Source organism: Callorhinus ursinus, unplaced genomic scaffold (assembly GCF_003265705.2).
Source record: "Callorhinus ursinus isolate GAN/ISIS: 27379988/994484 unplaced genomic scaffold, GSC_fseal_2.0 scaffold14, whole genome shotgun sequence".
In the NCBI taxonomy this organism is placed as follows: domain Eukaryota; kingdom Metazoa; phylum Chordata; class Mammalia; order Carnivora; family Otariidae; genus Callorhinus; species Callorhinus ursinus.
Window position 1 is genome coordinate 5,086,804 of NW_027397076.1, and position 20,147 is coordinate 5,106,950.

General features: G+C 42.1%; 1 non-coding gene across 1 annotated transcript; it reads left to right on the forward strand.

Moving 5' to 3' along the window:
* The first annotated feature begins 11,471 nt into the window (after window positions 1-11,471).
* On the forward strand, window positions 11,472-11,582 carry LOC112832115 (U6 spliceosomal RNA). The gene has a single exon (XR_003210317.2). It is a non-coding gene; the product is annotated as a U6 spliceosomal RNA (small nuclear RNA).
* Window positions 11,583-20,147: the final 8,565 nt, after the last annotated feature.

A 20,147-nucleotide genomic window follows, 5' to 3' on the forward strand; every position in this document is an offset into this window, starting at 1 on the left:
AGGGCTTTGACAGGCTCCTGGGGCTCCTGATGGGAGCTTTGTTGAGAACTTTCTTAAGGTTTGGCAAGACTCTATTTTCCTTCCATCAGGTATTTCCTACCTTACAAAAGGAAAAATTCTTAGCTCCTGTATTTAGAAATTTAATACCAAAAAAAAAAAAAAAACAGGGCCTCGTATACATGAAAGACAGAAAAACCCAGAAAACCATCCTCAGGAGGCACCTCAGTTTTGGTCAGTCAGTCAGCAGGATGTGTTGACCATGTGGCTTTCTCTCTACACCACACTGAGCAAGGCACAGACAAAGTAGCTGAAGGCTTGGCCCCTGAGGGCAACAAGCAAATTCCCTTCATTCAACAGAAACACACTGAGTCCTTTCTATAAGCAAGGCATTGTGATTTGCAAAAAGCGGTTCTATTAGACAAGGGCCCTATTTTCTGAAATATACACAAATCACTCTAGGAAATGGAAAAATGTGGTAAGAGTTATAAGAGAGTTTAGAGAAAGTGCTCAGGACCATGAATTAAGAGGGGAATGAACTTCCAGCTAAGGTAACCCAAAAAGACCCTGCGAAGAAGATGGCAGTTGAGTTAGGGATGGAGGCATTGGCTCCTCAGAGTAGGTTTATCTCAGAAATGAGGGAGGAAGGTGAGGTGGTGAAAAACATGGGTGCTAGAGCCAGGATGCCAGGGTTCCAGCTCAGGCTCCACCACCACCCATCAACAAGTTTACTTATGTTTCTGAGCCTCAGCTTCTCTCGTCTGTGAATTGGGGCCAATAATATTTACTTCTTAGGGATAGATGAAAGGATTAAATGAGGTAATTCATGAAAAAATTCTTGGCATAGAAAGTACTCAAGGGATGTTACCCCATAATTCATGTTTTAAAAGATGGGGATCGTGAGGACTATATAAGATGGCTGACAGAAATCTAGCCTGACAGTGGAGGAAAGGCTGGGTCACAGGTATACAATAAGAAGTTTTGATCTGCTCCCAAAAGTACCATGCTGAATGAAATAACTCAGAAGGAGTGATTCACAGAACCCAAGTCACACAGAGAAAAGCCATTGTCAAGGCAAGGTCCCCTCTCACAGGGGAACAGAAAGGTCCTTTGGCCCAAATGTCACTATCAAAAAGGCCTCAAGTTTACATTTTTGGTATTACCTCCAACTGAGTTTATTCACAGAAATACAGAAAGCCATTGCCACCCATTGTGAACTTACATTAACATTTAATTCCACCAACTTTGGGCATTTCTTTTTAATAAACCAGGTGCCCAAAAAATGGAAGTGGCCCAGGCTCCACTTGACCTTTGGAAGGTCATAAGGCAACTTTAGGTAACCTGAGGTCTCCGCTCAAGTCCAGTCAATGATGGGAAGTCAATCGAACAGCAGCCATGCAATGTCTAGCCTAAAGCAGCCGTGCTCATAAGCCTCATTATTATATGTGGACTTTGGAAATGAGACCACTAGGCTTACCTGCTCTTACAATAGCATGAGCAAGAGCACAGAAGCAAGAAGCCAGGTGCATGCAGAGGACAGAAAGTCATGAGGGCTGGTTGAGTATGGAGACCATAAAAAGAGTGAGAGGCCCCAGGGCTAGGAACGCAAGTGGGAACCAGATGGCAGAGGAAAGACTCAAATTCATGCCAGCTTTTATTGGTGTTTGCCAATTCACACAACTAACAGTGGAAGCAAACGGAGTCATTTCTCAGTTCCTCAGTGGTCATTATTAATTCTGGGACAGCATTCTTTGCTTCCACCATCTCAACCATCTCAAAAAGATCTGCCATCCCTTCATGTCCCTTCCTCTTCCTTAGGAACTGCAGCAGATGCTCCTTCCCATCTCCTAGATGTATTATTTGCTCAGATATCAAAGAATGAAATGCCCAAGGAGTGAAATCTGTCCATGGCCATTAAGCTATTCATTGCAAAGACACTGGCTGGTTTGACTCCTTGGTTTTTTTTAAAATTTACCAAACATCTTTCCATCTGCATAATCTATTTGATCAGGATCAAGTTTTAGAGGTCAAGATATAAAGGTCAAAACTTCAGACATGTGTTTAGGTAAAAGGTTTTTATTGTGAAAGGCAGTCTAAGAGGTGTAACTTGGACTGCAATAGAGAATATTCCAGGATCTTTCAATGGCTTGTGAAACCATGAGGCAGAATGTTGAAATAAGATCCTTCCAGAGAACCTGGATGAACAATATGGAAGAGACAGCTGGTTGCCTTCCAAATGTCCATTCTCCCCAGAGGCAGGAAGCAAGAGGTTGCAATTGTTAGTATAGCCATCCTCCTATATGGCTAAGCCTCAGTCCAAGAAATGTTGGTCAAAGTGTTGTATGGGATTTCCAGAAAGGTCCATTGAAGAAGCTGACTGGGATGGAGCCCATATCCTCGTGCCCCTCTGCTTTCTTTCCTTCTTCCAAGTAGAAGTACGTATGTAATGACCAAAATACCAACAACCATCCTGGGCCATGAAGCAACCTTGAGTATGAAAGTCATACACTGGCAGATGGTAGTTGGAAAGATAAAAGGTGCTGGATCTCTGGTGACCGTGACACAACCATGTTAGTCCTGGACTACCTATTGCTGGATTTCTTTTACAAGAAGAAATAACTTTGAGTTTTAACCACTATCTTTTCTTTCCTATGCATCTGTCTCAAATCCTAACTAATACAGATCTCTGTGGTTGTTTATATCCAACCACATGAGAGAAGACAGAGCCAAGCCCCATCCTCCCTACTTGTCAAACGTCTTTGCAAATCTACTCCTGCAATAAATACCTAGCACCAGCCAGCCCCTGAGAGGAGGGATAAGAAAATGTGGGGACTAATTCGAATGGTACCTGGTTCTTTGGCAAAATTCGCCTTTTAGATACTACTTCTTCCAGAAAAGCTTTCATGATCCCCAAATCCAAATAAGATCTCTATTTGAATATCTCAAACACCTACTATGTTACAATCACCTGTTGAGAGGGGAAAAAAGTGGAAAAAAGAAGGAGTCATGGCCTGGAAGTACTCTCATGGTCTGGTGGTAGAGAAAAGGCCTATGAGAAGATTATTTTTGTATAACATATGAGTAACAAGATAGAGATATGTCCAAGAAGCTTTGAGAGCACAGAGAGAAGTAGTTGATACCACCTTGGCTGGGCTCTCTTGGGGAGATACCACCTGAGCTGAACTGTGGAGAAAAGAAGTCTCTTACATCATGTTCTCTAGAAGGAAAACCTGAGGTGGGGATTCATGTCCAAGTGATTTATTGAGGGAGTGAACTTAGAAGAGGACTGTAGGGGATTATAGGAAGCTGGAAAGCACAAGGGAAGAAGACCAAAGATGTGGATCAGCCTGATCCCACTGGGAGCTCTGGATTGTGAGCAACTCAACATAGTGAAGTGTCCCTCCTTGCAGCAAGGAGGCTGGGCTCTTGTAACCAGTAGCATTCAGTCAAAGGCTGCTGGCTGCAGGACATGACCTTCAAGGCATTTCCCTTCCAGGAGAACTCCCTGATCAAGGGCAATTCTCTGGAAAAGAGTACAGCAATGGGCCATCAGCTGCCAATATTCAGAGCCACTGGGTGCAGGTGGGTGCACCAGGCCAGCAAAATAAGACCAACTGCATCTATTTAGGTTGGAAGGTAATCTAGGCTGGAGGAACAGCATGAGCAAAAAGCACCCAAGTCCTGCTAGCTGTGTGTGGGTTGGGAGGTGGTGTAAGTAATCCTTACTAGTTCAGAGAATATGAGGCAGAGAGAGGGGGGAGAGAAGACCAGGGAAATTGGCAGAACCAGATCACAGATGATTTTCTTTGCCATGCTACAAGATTCAGAGTCCATTCTCTATTAATAATAATGGCATCAACATGAATAATAAGCCTATTATTTATTTCCTTTTTTATCTATATAGATGACACACAATGTTGCATTAGTTTCAGGTGCACAACTTAGTAATTTGATAAGTTTACATATTATGCTATGTTCACCACAAATGTAGCTACCATCTGTCCCATTACATCACTATTATAATATCATTAACTGTATTCCTTATGCTCTGCTTTTTATTCCCATGACTTACTCATTCCATACGCAATAGTGGAATTATTGGATCCTATGGTATTTTCATTTTTAATTTTTTTGAGACACTCCATACTGTTTTCCACAGTGGCTGCACCAATTTACATTTCTACCAACAGTGCACAAGGGTCCTTTTTTCTCCACATCCTTGCAAACACTTACTGTTTCTTGTGATTTTGATTTTAGCCATTCTGACAGATGTAAGGTGGTATCTCATTGTGGTTTTGATTTGCATTTCTCTGATGCCGAGTGATGTTTGAGCATCTTTTCATGTGTCTGCTGGCCAACCGTATGTCTTTGGAAAAATATCTATTCAGGTCCTCTGCCATTTTTTATTCAGATTGTGTGGGGGCTTTTTTGGTGTTGGGTTGTGTAAGTTCTTTATATATTTTGGATATTAACCCCTTGTCAGATAGATCATTTGCAACTATCTTCCCCCTTTCAGTAGGTTGTCTTTTGTTTTCTTGATTTCTTTTGCTGTGCAAAAGCTTTTTATTTTGATTAAGTCCTGATAGTTTATTTTTGCTTTTGTTTCCTTTGCCTTAGAAGACATATCTAGAAAAATGCTGCTATGCCCAATGTCAGAGAATTTACTGCCTGTGTTCTCTTCTAGTATTTTTATGGTTTCAGGTCTCACAATTGGATGTTTAATCCATTTTGAGTTTTTTTTCTGTATGGTGTAGGAAAGCAGTCCAATTTCATTTTTTTACATGGAGCTGTCCAGTTTTCCCAACACCATTTATTGAAAAGACTGTATTTTTTCCATTGTATACTCTTGCCTCTTCATTGTAGATTAATTGACCATATAAATGTGGGTTTATTTCTGGGGTCTCTATTCTGTTTTGTTGATCTATTTATTATTTTTGCGCCAGTACCATACTGTTTTGATTACTACAGCTTTGTAGTATAACTTGAAATCCAGAATTGTGCAACCTCCAGTTTTGTTCTTCTTCTCAAGATTGCTTAGGCTATTTGGGGGTCTCCTGTGGTCCCGTACAAGTTTTAGTATTACTTGTTCTAGTTTTGTGGAAAATGCTGTTGGTATTTTGATAGGGATGGCATTGAATCTATAGATCACTTTGGGTAGTATGGACATTTTGACAATATTAATTCTCCCAGTCCATGAGCATGGAATATCTTCCCATTTGTTTGTGTCATCTTCAGTTTCTTTCATCAGTGTTTTATAGTTTTCAGAGTACAAGTCTTTCACCTCTTTGGTTACATTTATTCCTAGGTTTTTTATTCTATTTGGTACTGTTGTAATGGTGTTGTTTTTTTAATTTCTTTTTCTATGACTTCATTGTTAGTGTATAGAAATGCTACCAATTTCTGGGTATCAATTTTGTATCAATTTTACTTAATTCATTTATCTATTATTTATTTCATGTTTAGTGTGTGCCAATGTCTGAGGGCCTTATTTTTTTTTTCTTTTTAATCCTATTATATTGTATGGGGCAAATAGTAGGAAAAAATGAAGTAACTTGTCTGAGAGCATTAAAAAAATAGAGCAAGGATTGGAACCTACTGTTGGAATACATGCTCATCTCGCCATAATGCAAAGAAATGATGCATCTAGATCTGCATTGCAAATATTGCATTCGGGCCACCCTGTGCTGTCCTTGCTAACTCCTCACTAACACATATTTCTGGGTGCTTCTGCCCTTACATCTTCCACTGGAAATACTTGAACTCTCCAGTTGTGGCCCACTAGGTCCCACTTCCGATAGCTAAAGCATCCCCTGCTGATACCCTTTCCTCCCCCTCCTCCAGGCTCCCTTGACAAAGCCTCCCCACATCTCATGATAGCCATCCTGGAATCCCACCCTCCCACTAACCAGTTACCAGGCCCACCCCAGGCGGATCTGACCCTGGGCTGCTCCCAGCACTGCCTGTCCAACAGAACCAGCCTACTCTTTGGCCTTCTCTACCCAGGGCAAAGCAGAACAAGGTGTTCAGGGAGCCCAAGTGGAGAGGACAGACCTCTGAAGTCATCTCAGACAATCTATAATGGCCAGGGCTCTAGGGTCTAATAGCAGAAATTCAGTAGATGTATCCTCTAGGACTACAAAATAGTTACTTCTGATGAAAGGAGGCAGGGGGACAGGAGGCCCCTACGGGTGGCTGTCAGTTGTTGTCGGTGTTCTATTTTCCATGCTGTGGTCTTATTTAAAATGAATTACTATCTTAATCAAAAGAGGGCCTTGCACGTGGGCCAACAGTGAAAGTGTGTCATGGACCAAGGATGAGAATGAATCTAGTTTGTGCTCCTAGGTCAGATATGCCTCTATCTCCACCAGGCAAAATTACTACTCAATGAATGAATTCCCACAAGGAAAATTGTTCTTAGATTATGGCTAGAAAGGATCAGAGGCAGAAGGAGAGGGTTCCCTGCAGTGCTGAAATGTTCTTTTTCTGGTTGCTGGTTCCTTGGATAGGTTCATTCTATGAAAAGTCAGTGAACTATACACTCATGATATATCTGTCCATGTGTATCATTTTTTTTCAAAGAATAGAAAGACTTTTATTTAATTGCTCTACCTACACTTAAGATCCAGTGGACCCAATATGCATATATAAGAGCACCCCAGAACAAGACTGGAATACACAACCACAATATTGCCTTCTGGTGAATTCCTTCAGGAAACAGGCTAGAAGCCTGTGCCAACCTGGGCCATATTGGAGCCCAAAGCAAAAGGAAAAGTCAGTAACACTGATCTTGGCTTTATTTAAATTTTTTGTATTTTGTTCATCATGGACTTTTTCACCTTAATTTTGATTTAAAAAAAAAACTTGTATTAAAATTTTTTATATCTTGATTACTGAGCTTCTTGGCACCAATTTAAATTTTGTACCATCCTCTTCCCAGTCCTGGTGGTAACCAGAAACAGCTCGTCATTGACCCTGGCTCATCAAAAACCCAAATTCCATCTTCCCCATGGAAATGTCCAGGCTACCAAGAGCACAAAGAACAACTCTAATAATAACAGGTTCCTTAGCAATAACCTCAGCCTGTCCACTGATGTAGAGTCTATACTGTACTTCCATGTTATTTCACTTATCCTCACAGTAAGCTTGGTGAAGGCATCAGTAATATCTCATTTTGTAGGTAAAATATGAGGCTTTGCATTGGTAGGAAACTAACCTTTCCAAGATTATTTTGAGCAGGGACAGTGTATAACCGATCTCTCTATAACTCTCAGTGTCTAGGACACCTTCTTGGAGTTCAAGAATCAGACTGTGTGCCTCCGAATCCTGGATCCACCATTTCCTAGATGACTGTGTGACCTTGAGCAAATTACTGAATTTTTCTAAGCTTCATTTTGTCATCTGCAAAAGAAAGATAAGAATAATCAATTTGCTATGGGGATTATATAAGCTTATCCACGTAATGTACTTAGCAATGTGTTTGGTACAGAGTAGGTGCTTAATAAATGTTAACTATTTTTGCATGTAGTACAGACTTGGAAATACTCACAGAAAGGACTGACTGGCACGATAAACTTTTGGTAGGGGGCACCTTTCAGCTGCCATCAAATCACCCTGAGAATGGAGCTTCCACTGGAATCTATTATCAGAAAAATTATCTGAATCCTGGAAATAGATAAAAGAGATTACTGAGTGTTCTTTTGATGCCTCACTGGTCTTGACTTTCTAGTTCCTGAGCTATTTTACAACTCTGTAAGGGCACAGGTTAACTTGTAGAATTTTGACTGGTGGAGGTGTAAATAATTTAAGTCCAGGAAGCAGACACCCCATAGATTGCAATGTATGGCCCTACCAGACTTTAACCCAGCAGTGTGTGTGTGTGTGTGTGTGTGTGTGTGTCTGTGTGTGTACAATATAATTATGCTATATCAAATATATATGTATACATATTAGATGTTCTATATAATTATTATTATTTGAGAAGCTGGGGATATATACCTGCATGCATACATATATATATTATATATTATGTTATATAACATAATTATATATAGCATATTATATGTTATATAATAACTGTAATTATATAGCATATGCTGTTATAACTAATTATAATTATATCATAAATATATATAATATATACATATGTACATATATAAACACATATATACATATATCATACATATGTATATTTTATACACACACACACACACACACGTATGTATATATCCTTAGCTTTTCAAATGCCCTTTGGACCGGTTTCAACATATTTCTGGTTCTTTAATTAATTAAGGAGTTGAATAAAATCTTTGACATGTATTCCTTTTGTATTTGCATGAGTCTTTTTTGTTTTGTTTTTAGAGTCACGCTTTTTTAACCTTTTGAAAATTATACTTTAACACTATGCACAGAGACAAGGCTTCTCTGGGGGCCCAAACAAGGCCTTTAAGGAAGCCATGTGATTCCTGGCTGAACAGAAACATCCCAGAGACACCTTTCAAATTTGAGTTGGCCACTGAGCAGCCCTGGCCCTGGCCCCCTGCCGCAAGCACAGACAGTGTGGGAGCTTTAGGACTGGACTCCCAAGATCCACTGAGGAGCTTTCCTCCCCGGCTTCCAAGTGAGGCTTCAGGTCAAAGCGGAGGCCGGACCGGCCCCCTAGGGCTTACCAATTATTTGGCAAAGTGCAGAGATAACATTCTACAAATTTCCTCACATTGTTCTGCCTGGCTCTGAATGCTCCCAGATGGGATACTCTAGAGATAAATGACGGGAAAAGGATGGAGAACTCGGGTCTCCCCCTTCACACATCCTACTCATTCCCATTATTACCTCCCAGCCACTCAAGATGAATGTGACCTTGTCTCACCTTCTCATTCTACTTTCTGGCAAAAGCTAGAATTAGAAAGTCTCTTACCTCCTTTGGAATCCCAGTGAAGATCCCCTTGTACTGGAGTCAGAATAAAACCTTAGTGCTGCCCAGTGGGGCTTGTGGTAAAAGGCAGCTGTCTCTGAGTCCTGCGTTTGTGGGGACCAGCAGTGAGCGTGAAACGGGGAGCCACATTCTGGTATCCTCTTCTCTCAGCCCAGCCCTTAATCTCCTTCCAACCAGGACCTCCTAGTTTCCTTCCTTTGCTCCCACCCTAACCCCAGACCCCATCCTAATTGCAAGAGAAAACTTTTGGTCAAACCAAGGAAAGAAAAAGAGTCATCCTACCATAGCCTTAATTTTTAAAAATCATTCATTCAGCCGATATTTATTGAATTCTTCATATTTGCCAGATACTGTGCTAGGATCTGGGGTCACAATAGACCCCAGCCATTCCTGAAGTTTACATTCAGTGGGTAAGGAAGGAGACAATAAATCCCTAAACACATGAGTGCTTAAAGAATACCATTACAGATTACCATTGGTGCTATGAACTAAACACTAGGGGTGGGGGACGCATAGAGTATCTCCTCGAGATGTGGTTTTTGGGGAAGAGTTCTCCAAGAAAGAGATACTTAAACTCGGATATAGATGATGAGGGAAAAGTCAGGCTTAGGAAAGCATAGAGAAAGGAGAATAGAGTGACCAGCAACCACAGTGTCATGGTGTGTGAAGAGTCTGGTGTGTGTGAGGAGTGCTGGGGGTTAACCAGACCCCAAGATGGCCCCAGGTGAGTCTCACCTCCTGATACTCATACCTTATGTAGCTCCCACACACATTGAATTGGGCTGGTCTATGTAACCAATAACATGTTGCAAAACTGAAGGAATGTGCCTTCTAAGCCTAGGTCATAAAGGGCATTGCAGATTCTGTTGTGCTCTCTTGGGTCACTCAAGCAGCACTACGGAGTGATCCACATGGCAAGGACCTGAGGCCTCCTGCCAAAAAAGCAAAGTGAACGAGCCACCTTGGAAGCTGGTCCTCCAGTCAAGCCTCCAGATGATGGCAGCCTCATGAGACACCCTGAACCAGAGCCACCCAGCTCCATCATTTCTCAGTTCCTGACCCACGGGAACTGCATGAGGCATTCAACGTTGATTGCTATCATTCATGTGAGCCTTGTGTAATTTGTTACACAGCACTAGGCAACTAATATAGCCACCCAAATGTGGTGAGCCAGGCAGAGAGTGGTGGGAGATGAAAGCAGAACAGTTAGCCATGGCCAGATCACATGGGGACTGGGGGCTACAGTGAGAGTTTGGATTTTATTCTAAGTTTGATGGAAATTTAAGGTATGGTTTACACAGAGGAGTGGTGTGATCTAATTTACGTTTCATCAACAGCATTGCATTGCGAAGAATAGATTTGAGAGGGAAAAGAGAAGAAGCAAAGAGACCAACTGGGAGACTATTGCATTGCTCCAGGATGTTCAGAAAGTTGAGGGTGGCTTGGATTGGGCAGGTAGCCGCAGAGACAGAGAGGAGGGGATCCATTCAAGATATATTCTGGAGAGAGAATTATCAGGCCTGTTGATAAGCGGGATGCTAGAGATTAGGGAAAGGGAAGAATCAAGACTGTATGAGTCCAGGTTCTCCAGAAAAACAGAACCAATGAGATAGATATGAACCTATAGGTATAGTGAGATATAGAAAGAGAATTATTAGAAGGTACTGGCTCACATGATTTTGGAGGCTGAGAGGTCCCACAGTCTGCTTTCCGCAAGCTGAAGGCCCAGGAAAGCCAGGGATATGGTTGGGAGCCCAGAGAGTTGCAGAGCTGAGGTGTGGATTCCAGTCTGAGTCTCAAGGCCTGGGAACCAGGAGTGATGACAGCAGGAGAAGGTCAATGTCCCATTCAAGTACCCAGGCACAGCACAGACTCAACCTTCCTCCACTTTTTGTAATATCCAGGCTTTCAGTGGATGGCATGGTGCCCACCCACGTTAGGGAGAGCCACCTACTTTACTCAAGTCAACACCAACTCAAATGCTGATCCCTTCTGGAAAAAAACCCTCATAGAAACACCCAGAAATAATGTTTAGCCAGATAATTTTGTATCCTGCAACCCAGTCAAGTTGACACGTGAACTTGACTATCACAAACAGGACACCTAGGTTTTTAGTTTGAGTAACTGGATGGAAGGCGGTGCCATTTATTTTGATGAGGAACACACAGAGGGATAGGTTTGGAGGTAACAGCATCAAAAGAGCAAGAGTAGCTCATTTTTTATTACATTTGGGGGCCTCTGGTACAACATGGGCATAATTATACAGACGCGACATTAGATTCACTTTATCAACCCAGTTTTACTCAGTAGCCCTCCTTCAGCTGCTTGGACCTTTGCACTGTGCAAGCTCCGCTGGCCCTTTGCCCCCCTCGCAGGTAGCTGGGTGCCACCGTCCAGAGAGACCACGGGGCCATTTTGGCAATTGTATAGTTAGCACACATTTCACTGACTATCCCCCTCAGAATCCGGGTGGTCTGCTCATTTGTAAAGGACACAATCTTGTCCCTTAAGCCCAGTGATATCAACCTCTCCAGAGATCGTAGTGCTCGCTTCAGCAGCACACGTACTATGATTGGAACGATACAGAGAAGATTAGCATGGCCCTTGCACAAAGATGACGTGTCACCTCTCCAGAGAGTGTAGTATGATTCTTCACTTTAATTGATTTCTTTCGTCCCTACTGCTCCGAGTTTCTTTATGTGTTTGCACTAAAGACTGAACTGTTTAAAAATTTGGTATCATAACTATAATTCAAGAGCAAAGTCTTAACTATGCTCTGTATAATGGATTGATAAGAGCAAGTAAACAGACACATTATAGAGAGTAATTGAGGAAGGGCAATGCTTTGTCAGGCTAAATTAACAAATGAAGTAATTTCATACATTTTAATGGGATTTGGTGGTTGTACTGTTTTATTTGTTTTTGTTTTGTTTTGTTTTTAACAGAATGGAGGTCAGTCTGAAGGCTTGCAATGAAAATATTTCTTCCCCACTAAAAGTAGCAGTGTGTTTCAGCTCTGGATGATGTGCCCTATTCTGAGGGATTTTCAGAATAGAATTGCTCTTATCAAGTGGATAACAGTGTTGGCTGTCAGAGGGTCCCAGTAGGGGCGGCCCTGGGGTCAGGTCCTCGGATCTGTCCCACCCCTTCTGGCAGCACTCAGATCGGCTGCTCTCCCCACTGCATATTGAAGATGGCAGGCTAAATCTCAAAATGTCAAGCCTCATGACAGCTGTGCCTTGTTAGCCATGACTCCAACTCTGTCCCCAGACTCTAAGTTCCCAGGAGCTTAGTGACAACGAGTGGGGCTTATTACAATGGATCTTCCCAAGCACTTAGCACAGTGTCAGTAAATGCTGGCTGTTATCACTCAAAAGAAAGACAGGAAAAGTTACATATACGAATGCAAATATAGATATGGATGACGCACATATTTATGAATGGAAAAAAGACCGAAGGAAGTACAATGAACCATTGGTAAAGGTTACCTCTGTGAAATAGGATGGTGCTTGATTTTTTTTATTTTTCCTTTTCAATATTTTCTACAATAAACATTTGTTCATTCAACAAATACTTTTTGCATGCTTACCACACATTAGGCATTGTGCTGGGCCCTGGGGGATAGAAAGATGGAACAGACACAGTCCCAGCCCCAGAGCTGACATCTAGTGTGGGGGACAGAGAGGAACAAAGGTGAGGGACAGTGCACAACTTCAAAGGTATCATCAACCTCACATACATCCCAGACCTGAATATTTCATTGTTTTCCTGCAGATGAACATACAGAGTCTTGAAAAAGCAATGTCTTTTTAAAATTCATATAAAACTGGGGGCACCTGGGTGGCTCAGTTTGTAGACCATGCAACTCTTGATCTCAGGGTCATGAGTTCAGTCCCCACCTTGGGCATGGAGCCTACTTAAAAAAATTAAAATTCACATAAAACCATCAAATGGGGTAGCAGTGACCATGAGCAGTTACAATGCAACATGAGTGTAGTGATGAAGATACAGAAGATATCATGTAAGCACGTCTGAAGGCAGTTTTGGGAGTAGGGGAATCTTTCCATAGGAAGTAACATTTCCATCAAGCCTGAAAGGCAAGAATTGCTATTACTTTTATAACCAGGATAAAACAAAGGGCTTAAAAATTAGTATCAGCTGCTATTGGATGAATGGCTATTGAACACTGAATGTGAATGAATGAATGAATGAATGCGTATGTGAAAAAATGAATACATTATTTTTAAAAATCAGAAAGGTCAAATGACTGGTCCATTTACCACCAGCTTGAGGAAAAACCACAAGTGGAAAAACAATTGCCTGACTTTCAGCCCAAAATCGTTCCTGCAGGCCTCGCTACTCAAAGTGTGGTCCACGGACCAGCTGCATCAGCATCACCCAGAACTTGTTAGAAATTCAGAATCTCAAGCCCCACCCCAAACCCACCAAATCGGAATCATCATTTTAACCAGAACGCAGATGAGTTGTGCACACACTGAAGCTTGTGAAGGGCTAGGCTTGTCATTCAGTCTCAGCTGCACATTAAAATCATCCAGGAGCTTATACAAATCTAATTGCCCAGGGTGACTTGGTGTTTATAAGCACAAGTCCTGGGTCTCATTTCCAGGTGCTCTAGTTTATTAACCATGTGGCCCTAGGCCAGGTCCATGGCTTTTGGTGTCTTGGTTTCTTCATCTACATGGTAGGCAGCTACTGACCTGGTTTCCAGTGGTTCCTGTCTCCTGGTATTCATGCTCTTCTGTAATCCCCTCCCCCAGAGTGTGGGCTAGGTTTTGTATCTTGCTTCTAATGAACAGAATACAGCAAAAGCAATAGGATGCCATCTCCAAATTAAGGTAACAAAAGCTTGTGGCTCCCATCTTGCTCAGTCTCTGACTCTTCTCATGCACTCACTCTGATAAAGCAAGTTGCCATATTATGAGCTGCCATGTGGGTCTGACAGCCACAAGGAACCCAATCCTGCCAACAGCCACATGACCTAGCTCAGAAGTGAGTTCTTTCCTAGTTGAGCCTTGATATCACTACAGCCCCAGCCAACACTTTGATCACAGACTTAAAAGAGACATGGAGCCTGAGGACCAACCAAGCCACAAGTGGCCACTTGATCCACAGAAACTGTGAGAAAATAAATGTTTGTTATTTTAAGCCACAAACTTTTGGCTACACAGTGACAGATAACTTAATATAACCTATAAAATGGTAATGATAGTAACATTCATTGAGAGAGTTATTGCAAGATTAAATAATTCCCAAGAAGTGCTTCGAACAGGGCCTGGCATATAATAGACATTATATATATTTTGCTATTAGGTATTATTAGAAAACACTGATGCCCTTGGTACCTACTGAAGAATGTAAGTACTTTCTTTATCACTAAATGGCCCCAGCCCCCTCTGCTTTCTGAAAGTTTCCTTCTCTACCTTCCTTGTCATGTAACTGTTGCTCCAAGTTAGTGTCCATGTATCTTCACCCCAATAAAACAACAAAATAAATAAATAAACTGTTTCTAATCTGCTATAGCCTGGGAAACTTGACAAATAAACTTGTTGTTATTGTGCCTAAACCAAAAGTAAATAGGCTCTGATTTAGTATCTGAAAAGTTCTATGATACAATTAAAGCTTTTTGGGTTTATGTGGTTTGTTGTTGTTGTTGTTGTTGTTTTCTTTTTTTTTAAGATTTTATTTATTTATTTGACAGAGAGAGGGACACACAACGAGAGAGGGAACACAAGTAGGGTGGAGTGGGAGAGGGAGAAGCAGGCTTCCCGTGGAGCAGGGAGCCCGATGCGGGGCTCGATTCCAGGATCCTGAGGTCATGACCCAAGCTGAAGGCAGATGCTTAACCGTCTGAGCCACCCAGGTGCCCCTGTTTTTTTTTTTTAATACAAAGCATTTGCTACTGTCCTTTTTGATTTTCAAAGACCCTTGTTGTTTCAGACTCTCAGCTATGCTAGAGCCAGGGAGGCCACCAGATTTAGGAGACATCCCCGCCTAGCTGCTGTAACATGAGTACATTATACATCAACTATGTCACTCATTGCATCTCTGATTTTAGTCATGCCTAAACTCACTTCCTCTTAGCCCTATCCAGAGTTTGTTGATTTCAGCCAGACAACGTCATTTGTTTGTAATGCCTCAGTGTAACGAAATTTAATTGCTGTCATTTGCTGTCAAGAGTCCTCACTCAGGCTCAGGGATTAAGGGAGACGTGTTAGACAAGCTTCATCTGAGATCTGGAGAGTAAATCGCACATAAGTGCGTGCAGGAGGAGAGAGGGTGTTGGAAGACGGTTTAAGGCAAAAGGAACAACTTGCACGGGTTTCTCAAGGTGAGAGGGAGTGAGACAAGTCTGAGAGCCAGGAACAACCCAATGGGTCTGGAAGCCAGTGCAGGAGGCAGAAAGCGTGCTAGATGTGAGAGGGACCAAAGCACATGGCCCTCGCACATGGGCTAGGAGTGTAGGTTTCAGTCTGAGGCCACAGGCGCAACACTGAAGGGTTTTACATCAGGGGTTGGCAAACTGCAGCCCTGAACCAGATCTGCCCTCTGCCCATTTTGGTAAACACGTTTTTATTGGAACATAGCCACAGCCACTCACATACATAGGAGCTGTGCACCTTTCACGCTACAAACACAACTGCAGCGCAGCCTGCAAAGACTAAGATGTGTACCATCTGACTCTTTACAGAAAAAGTTGCCAGTCCCTGGTTTAAGCTAATGGGTTCTAGGCTCAGACCTGCATTCTGCACAGATTCTGAATGCTGATCTAGTATGTGCTGACACAGGGCCAGATCCACTGCCACCTTCCCCTTCTTTATACCCCAGCTCGGGCCAGCGCACAGTGAACTGTCCTCATGTAAGAAAGATTAGGGGGAGGGGGAGGAGGGGGTCAATGGTTTGGGTGGTCCCCAGCCCGGTAAATTAGACTCTACAAGAACTGGTTACATTTTTAATAAACAAAGAGCATTTTGGAGAACAAGAAAGACAAAATAGAAATACGTTGTTTTCCTTTTGTTGATACATCAGAAAATATGGTGGCAAATTAAGTACAAAAAAGTCTAGAGCAGGGTTAGTAGTTTAGTACAAAACATAAACCAAAAAGCCATCTCCCGCCCAGCCCCCAGGCCTGATGTCTATGTGTGCAATGACCCTGTCCTCACAGACGGTCTCTAAGGCGGTACAAATCTGGAGGCACTGTTCTTCTGTGATCAAAGGAAGGACACTCACAAAGATATGAAAAAGACTCCACAGGTCCCAGATGCACAGTTGCTTAGGTCCCGCTTGGGTTTACTTAGAAGCGGTGTTTGCTAAGAAAATAATTGTTATTCTCTCTGGTTGGGAGTGGGGAGGGCGAGCTAGAAAACGTGAAGCCAAGGGCAGTTGTTTCTCCAGGACAGTTGGCAGAGACCCAAAGTACAAAGTTGTCTACAAACTCTCGAATCAGTGTGAGACTTGAAAGAGAGCTATGTGCTGGCAACATGGGCTGGCCCGCCTTGCCAGAGCAGAATTGAAACCATACCTCTACCTCATGCAGACATCACCCAGTGGAAGGATGTTCTTATAAATCCCAGCCGGGAGGCCATCTCATCTGCAACCCCCTCCCTGTTCCCCTTCTCTTTCACTCCTCAATCCAGAAGAACTTAATAAAAACAGAAGGAACACATCTTTCCAGAGCTGCTTTGAACTGAAAGAAGTAAGGATGTAAAAATACACAGAGGATGAACATTACCTCGCTGGTCACTTCTGATTGGCTTCCAGAGGACTCCGCCATCGTGACCCATTTGATGGGGGCCACACTGTGTGATGCCAAGACCATGGGGGTGAGGATGGGGGGGGCCACAGTGCCTGTAACATCACAGGACCCCAACCTAGCTGCCTTTACCTGAGCCACTCTTCCCAGTTCTTAGCACAGGAATTCCACATTGATTTATGAAAATCTGACCTCAGTCCAGAGAAACTCTCAAATTAGCCCAGAGAGAACACAAATAATTATGCCCTGGATTCCTATACTTGCACTGAAAACCAAAAATGCATCACAGCCACAGAAGTTGAGAAAGGATTTTTCTGTTCTGGGGCCGACCCCACTGTTTCCACTGGGAGGTCCTGAACTTGGCTGGCATTCAAGGTTCTCCATAATTTGACACAACTCTCTCCACTTTCTCCCCATCACGCCCTACACAAATACCGTCAGACAGATTTTGTCCTTCGTTCATGCCAAGGAGACCCCAGCTCCCAGCTTTGCTCCAGCTGGTGCGTGTGTCACACTTAGCCAGTCCCTCCACATCCAGGAAGACACTTCAGCAAAAAGCGGGAAGCACCAATATACCTATAAAGAGGTAAGTGTTCCTCCACAAAGCTAGACCCTGTTTTCAATCCACCCAGTAACCAGGAATTTCATTTGGTAAATACAAGGGAGTATTTTCAGCCAAAGCATTTTTGGCTCATGTGCTATCTCCAAAGGAACATGATATTAAGTCTTCTTTGGAGTCCAGTGATATTGCTAGAAATTGGTGGTCTTTTCTATATATTTTTTAATGTATCTTCTTTCTGGCAATATCATCATGCTACATTGTGCCTACAAAGGCACCAAAAGAAGGGAATTGTTTCAAAAATGTCACTGCAAGCAAGACTCAGGGCTGTATTTTAGTTCACTCCAAAATTGAAGGCTAAATTGACTTACTACATAAAAATCAAATCTTAGGTGGGAAGATTCAGGTGATGAGCTATGTGGATTGTCTCCACCAAAAAGAAAAAGAGAGAGTCCAGAAAACTTCTCTGTCAAGATGGGTATTAAGGAGGGCACGTATTGAATGGAGCACTGGGTGTCTACGCAAACAATGAATCATAGAACACTACATCAAAAACTAATGATGTAATGTATGGTGACTAACATAACATAATAAAAAAATAAAATAAAATAAAAAAAAATAGAGGTACTTAATAGCCTACAGATCTCATGGAAGGGTTGCAGGACAATTTTGGTGCAGAGCCTCCAAGATGGCCCCAGTGCCCCCTGCCTCCTGGTATTCATGGCCTTGTGTAATTTCTTCCCCTTTAGTAACTTGCTTCTAACCAAAGAATATAGCGATTTTGAGGGAATGTCAGTCTTGATTAGGTTACAAAAGATTTTGACTTCTGTTTTGCTAGCAGATTCTCTCTTGTGTTGGCTTTGATGAAGTAACCTGCCATATTGGGATGGCCCATGTAGCAAGGAAGTGAGGGTGGCCTCTAGCCAACAGCCAGTGAGGAAATGAGACTTTGGTCCAATAATCCTCAAGGAACTGAGTCCTGCCAACAACAGTGTAAGTGAGCTAGGAAGCAGATCCTTCCTCAGTTAAGGTTTCAGATAAGACAGCAGCCCAGGTCAACACACTGCTGCCTTGTGAGAGATCCTGGAACAGAAGACCCAGCCCCAGCAGTACCTGGATTCCTGGTGTACAAAAACTGTAAGAAAATAAATGTATGTTGCCTAAAGCTGCTAAATTTAGGGTTACTTTGTTCTGCCACAATGGTTAACAAATGCAAGACTTCAGTAGGCACTTTACCTCAAGGGAAGGAATGTACAGTTTAAATCCTGGTTTAAGAACAATTTGTTATCTATAGGGACAGAAAGTAGATTCATGTTGCAAGGGGCTGGGAGGGCAGGGAGGGGAGTAGAAAATGACTACTAATGGTTACAGGGATTTGCTGTGAAGTGTGATTAAAATGTTCTAAAACTGATTCTAAAACTAATGGTTGCACAATTCCATGAATGTACTAAAAATGAATGAATTATATACTTCAAATAGATGAATTGTATGTTAATGAGTTTATAACTCAATAAAGCAGTCATTTTAAAAAACTAAAAAAAAATATGTGATTGTCTGACTGAACTTTCTGTAAAGATAACATTCCATTTAATGTTCTCATTAAATTTCAACCCAAAAAAACTAGAACAAATGTATAATGCTCATCTTATAAGATGAGCAACATTAACGGCCAGTAATGAATATTACTTTAAGTAAGTACCTAGCCCTTCTTCGGCAACCATTTGAAGGCTTTGCTCCCTCCTTCCTTCTTGAAATGCACTCTTCTCCTGAATTCCACTTCCTGGTGTTCCTTCTACTCCTCTGGCTTCTTCTTTTTATTCTACTTTGTAGGCTCATCCACTTCTACCCAACCATTAAATAGTGACAATCTTTAAGACTCCCCTCTGAGTCCTCTTTTTTCTTCCCCCTGTGTATTCTCCCTTGAGGAGACGGCATGCAAGCTCCAAGGTACAGATGATATCTCTAAATTAATAGCACTTGCAATGGATTGAATAGTAGTCCTAAAAGATATGTCCAATCCTACCTTGTATCTATGAATGTAACCTTATTTGGAAATAGACTCTTAGCAAATATAATCAAGGTAACGATTTCAAGGTGAGATCATCCTGTATTTAGTTTGGACCCCAAATCCAATGATGGGTGACCTTGTAAGTGACAGAGAAGGAGAAGATAAAGAGCCACCCAGAGAGGAGGGCCATGTGAAGACAGACTGTAGTCATGCAGCCCTAAGCCAAGGATTGCCAGCAGCTACCAGAAGCTAGAAGAGAGACATGGAATAGATTCTCCCTAGGATCCTCTAGAGGGAACCAACTCTGCCGTCACCTTGACTTTGGACTTCTGGCCTCCAGAACTATGAGAGAATACATTTCTGTTGTTCGAGCAGCCAAGTTTGTGGTAATTTGTTACAGCAGCCCTAAAAACTAATATAGCACCCAAATGTGTGGCTAAGCTCTCTGGCCTCACCTTGAGTTCCCGACAAATATCTGTAACTGCCAACTTTATGTCTCAGAGGAACCTGGATTAAACATGTCCCTGATGCAAACCAACATCTTATTCACCTGTATGAGCCAGGGCTCTCCAGAGAACAGAAGCAATAGGATATACAGTTGACCCTTGAACAACATGGGTTTGAACCACACAGGTCCACTTATATGTGGATTTTTTTTTTATAAATACAGTTCAGTACTGTAAATGTACTTCTCTTCCTTATGATTTTCTTAATAACATCTGCTTTTCATATCTTCTTCCCATTTCTTGACTGGATTTTTTGTTTTTTGGGTGTTGAGTTTGATAAGTTATTTATAGATTTTGAATACTAGCCCTTTATCTGATTAAGTCATTTGCAAATATCTTCTCCCATTCCATGGGTTGTCTTTTAGTTTTGTTTA